The sequence below is a fragment of the Gekko japonicus genome, unplaced genomic scaffold (assembly GCF_001447785.1).
Source record: "Gekko japonicus isolate JY-2015 unplaced genomic scaffold, Gekko_japonicus_V1.1 scaffold195, whole genome shotgun sequence".
In the NCBI taxonomy this organism is placed as follows: domain Eukaryota; kingdom Metazoa; phylum Chordata; class Lepidosauria; order Squamata; family Gekkonidae; genus Gekko; species Gekko japonicus.
In genome coordinates, this window is record NW_015163099.1 from 1,062,402 (window position 1) to 1,067,569 (window position 5,168).

Below are 5,168 nucleotides of genomic sequence, written 5' to 3' on the forward strand. Positions count from 1 at the left end.
CCCGCCCACGCCGCTTCTCTTGCCCACCTGGGAAGCTGGATGGATGGGAGGATCTTCTGCGGCCCCTCCTGCCTCCCCCCTTCTCCCTTCCTTCTTTTCTCTCTCTTTCCCCCCCTCTCTATCCCTCCCCCACTCATCCCCCTCGCCAACCCGCCCGGGCAGCCGGACAGATGGAGGAAGCTTTCTTAGCCCCCCCTTCTCTGCCCCAGCTGGGAAGCCGGATGGACGGGATGATGTTTTGCAGCCCCCCTTCTTCCTTCCCTCCTTTGTCTCTCCCCCCCACTTTCTCTCTCTCTGTCACTCTCTCCGTGTTTCTTTCTCCTTCCTTCCTCTTTCTCTCTCTCTCTTTCTCCCTCCCCCCTTCCTTCCTTCATCCACCCACCCACTCACCCACCCTACCTGTCTAGGGGCCCATTGTCTCCGTCCACAATGGGCTTTGCTCCCTAGTAATCCTATAAAGTAGGTTAAGGCTGAGCGTGTGTAACTGGCCCAAGGTCACCCAGCAAGTTTTCATGTCAGCTTTCCCACATCCTAGCCTGACACTCCAAACACACTATAAAGTAGGTTAAGGCTGAGCGTGTGTAACTGGCCCAAGGTCACCCAGCAAGTTTTCATGTCAGCTTTCCCACATCCTAGCCTGACACTCCAAACACACTGCCAGACTAGTTCTCTTGAAGTATGGTAGTGAAAATGTTTTTAGAGAAACTATGTTCCAATTCATTCTTTCACACTTTACTTCAGTCATAGAAACATCATACCACTAAAAAGCTAAAGGTGTACAGCTTTGTGTGTGAACACCATGATCCTTGCAGTAGGAAACTAGCATTTGGAGGTCTGTATTCTAAATGTCTCCTTCCACAAAACTAGAACAAATATTTTCTGCTGTTAATTGTGCTTTCACTTTTGCACCTGCATTTTTAAAATTTCATGGAAACAGAGATATGTGCTACTGAAAGTTTATTTTCAATAACCCATAAATTACAGAGAAAGTAATAGAGTTGTCTGCTCCGTTCAATAACTGGGGCAAGTATCCCCCTAGGAAAAGTTGATAACCCTTAATAATAGTCAGCTATTACATTATTAATCTCCTTCCCCATAAAAATGTGTTATTCGTTTTATTACCTCTGTCAGCACACAGCACATCTCCTCCTATCCTACTGGCAAGCTAACATCAAGCTCTCTTTAATAATGTTCAAATGCAATGGATTTAGTTTACACTACTTAGGCTGTCAAATTCCCATCTTTGTACTCCTCCCTCTTTCTTCCCCTTTACTGCTATGCTCCGAAGAGGCTGCTTTTAAAGCTTGACAGTCTATTTAAAATAAACACGTCTAGCTCAGTGTCAAAATGAGCTGTGCTACATCAAGCCCTTTAAGACAATCAGCTCCTCCTAAACACTATGGTCAGACATCACCCATGACATGGGACTTAACTCAATACTTTGAAAGAGGATTCATTTTTTGAATGACTTAATTTGGAGAGATTCTCATAGATGATGGACCATGCTTAGATGTGCTAGCAAGTATGATATTGAAAAGCAAAGAAAGAACGACCATAAACACTGCAAGGTTGGGGGGAAGGGAAGGAATGAGTCCATACCAAAAGTTAATATAGGCCAGTGTTGCACTCATTACTTTCAGAAACCTTCCAAGGTCTCAAAGCATCTAAGATAGATAGGAATGACAATCAGTGTCTTCTCGATGGACTAGGCAGCAATGATGGCCAAACACTGGTCCCATAATGTAACATAACCTAATGTGATACAACTTTTGGTGTTTTCTTGAGATGATACCATGTGCTGCAAACTTTCAGTCATATATTCCTGGAAAGTATTATGAAATATATTGACTTACTCCTGGAATAAATCACTTGAGGGTGATTATCTTGCAAAAAGTTGTATGTTTTTACAGAAACATTTACATTTCACTCATTCAAAACTGTAAAGCTTTCTTCAAATACCAAACACTCCACTAAACAAAAATATATAATGGTGTAGTTTTGTCACAGTACTGTTTCAGTATTGCATTCATCTTATTTTTATATTTTAAAAATATGGGAACTGTCCATGAAGTAAATGTAGACTATCTGTCATAAAAAGCTATTAGATGGCCAGTATATTAAATAGAATATCCTTTTTGGATAAATGCTCATGAATGTTATCAGCAAGAAAGAGATGAATGATAATTTTAGGCAATTTATCCTCGATTCTAATCATTATTATCAGAAGTTATAATCATAGGACCAGAGATGTGCAATTATTTTTGTCTCCATTTTTCTGGTTCGGGTATATTGAACTGAAAGAAAAAATTGGGTTTCCCAAAAAATCCTGGATCCCAGTACCAGTGTGGTATTGGGATCCAGGATTCAGTTTAAACCGAGCTGCAAGAGGAGCCAGCCCTAGCTGAGGCTGACCTGTTTAAACCAGGCTGCAGGAGAAGCCAGCCAGCCCTAAGGCAGCATGGGCTGTCTTCTGCAGCCTCTTTAAAGTTTAAAGGGACTGTAGAAGCTCGACAAACAGCTGAGAGGTGGGAGCAATCTACTCCTGCCTCTTGCTGTTTTCGGATCTACAGGTAATCCCCAAATATATCTGGGATTTTCTCTGGATTTTTTTCAGTTTTCCCATGATACCCCAGATACATTTGGGAAGCTGAAATATACCTGAAAAATACTTGTAAGGTATATTTTGGGTATATTTTCAGCTCAGGTAGATCCGGATGCACACCCTATGTTGGACACAGGTTAAAATTATACAGACTACAAACAAAGGACAACAGATGCAGATTTGTGGTCTGTATCTCGTTCATGTTTATGCTATTTTATAACAGAACCTTTTCACTTTGCCATGAAAACTGTGTATTGCTATGTGCAGAGCAACACTTGAACATATGTAGAAAGCGCAGTTACCTTTCCTATTCATTTAAAGGCATTCATTTCAGACAGTATTGACATAATCTGACTCAAATCATTTAGCAAAGGGAGTTGCTTAGTTAACACCACAGATAAGCTGTGAAATTTATTTTTAATTGCAAGTGACACTTCTGTGTTGCCTGAAGCTCCTGTCTCATTGAAAAAAGATGTCATTTGACAGCTTCAGAGACCAGGCATGAATAAAGTTATAGCCCTGGAACATAAGCAACAAAGTTTGGCTTCAATTTTTTAAACTCATTTCAGCCAACCACAAATGCAATAATAATTTCAAAGATAAAGTAGTTGTGCAACTGTTTAAGAAACTCCATGGTTACAGATGAACCATCGGTAGGGTTGCCAGATTCCAGGTAGGGCCTGGAATTCGACTGGAATTACAGCTGATCGTCAGAATACATAGATCTGGCAGCTTTGGAGACTGGACTGTATGACATTGCATTGCTGCCAAGCCTCCACAGATTGCACACTCTCCAGGCACTGTCTATGAATTTCCCAAGCCACAGTTGGCAACCTTAGGTAGTCAACTCTTAAGTATTTAGCCCTGACTTTTCATAAGAAGAAGTTGTATGGTTAAATCTATGGCTAAAATAGACAAAAATGTAATGCTAAAGGTATTTTATGGTTTTGCCTGCCTTCAGGAAGTTTGGAAGAGAGGCCAAGCTGGCAACTATGGCATAGGGATGCCAGCCTCCAGGTGGGACCTAGGGATCCCCTGGGATTCAGTTCACCTCTACACTACAGAGATCAGATCCTCTGGAGAAAATGGTTGCTTTGGAGGGTGGACTGTATGGCCTTGTACCTCACTGAAGCCCCTGTCCTCCCCAGGCTCCGTCCCCAAATCTCCAGAGGTTTCCCAAACTTGATCTGCCAACCCCCTCCCCCACCAGTGGCCAGAGGGGAACTGGCAACCCTATCTAGCAAACTGGTGATAAGTGTATTTAACATAAGGGCCAAAAGACAATCACAAGGACAGAAACAATCCTTGAAGAAGGGGCAGGAAATGACTGGTGGACAGAGGGGAGAATTCAGAAAGTCGCAAGAAAGTTATTGGACATAAATGACATGGCAGGAAGCAGTGAAGACAATGTACAGTGCTTGGAAGCAAGCTGCACATACAATGGTCCTAATACAAATTTGTTAAGTGTGCATGAAGCCACCAGTCTTGAGATGGATCTTGACTAACTTTTAATCAATTCTTGTTCTCTGGAGGATGAAGCATTAGTTACTGCTATTTTTTTACAGTCTACATAATTCCATAAATGTGCAATTATAAAACAAAGGGAAATACATAAGCAGCAATTAAACTTTCCTCAGGGTAGGCCCCATGGAACAGAACTGAATAAAGATCTTCCAGAGCAACAGAGCCACTAAAGCAGATGTGGAAGTAAAACAACAAGAAAGGAAAGAAGAAAATTTAAAGGGACATGGGAAGCTTCAATAGCCGTTTCCAGTCCACCGAATTACATTTTAAGTTTTAAAATGCCACTGATTGATTTATAAAGGTAAAGGTAAAGGTTCCCTTGCTCGAAAGCCAGTCGAATCCGACTCTAGGGTTGCGGTGCTCATCTCTGTTTCAAAGCCAAAGAGCCAGCGCTGTCTGAAGACATTTCCATGGTCATGTGGCCGGCATGACTAAACACCAAGGTGCACGGAACGCTGTTACCTTCCCAATGAAGTGGTACCTATTTATCTATTTGCAATTTCTTGCTTTCAAACTGCTAGGTTGGCAGGAGCTGGAACTAGAGACGGGAGCTCACTCCGTCATGCGGCACACTCGGGTCTCGAACTGCTGAACTACCTACCTTCCACAGCCTGCAGTTCAGCATCTTAACCACTTGAGCCACCGCAGCTCCTTGATTGGTTTATAGAAAGCCTAAATAACACTTCTGAAAACACTGAATTGCAATTGGTTGGCAACTAGGCCCTTTAAGATTACCTTGAAAAACTGACTGAACATATGTACATTCCACACTAAACAGCTGGGCTGTAACTAGTATAAAATGACAGGACCTCAGCTCTTTCTTGAGCTGCTTTGCATAACTCTGGCAAGGAATATTTAGCTTTCTAAAGTCACCTCTGCTAAGCTGTCCTACCACCTGTGTCACAAAGTATAGCTCTTCAATAAATTGGCTGCCTCTAGCCCTAGGTTTTTAAATGCCACACACAACATTTCCTGGTGTATTTGTAATGACAAGTACATTCTTACCTGCAGAAAATGTGGAAGACACCCCTTTCCTCTGCTT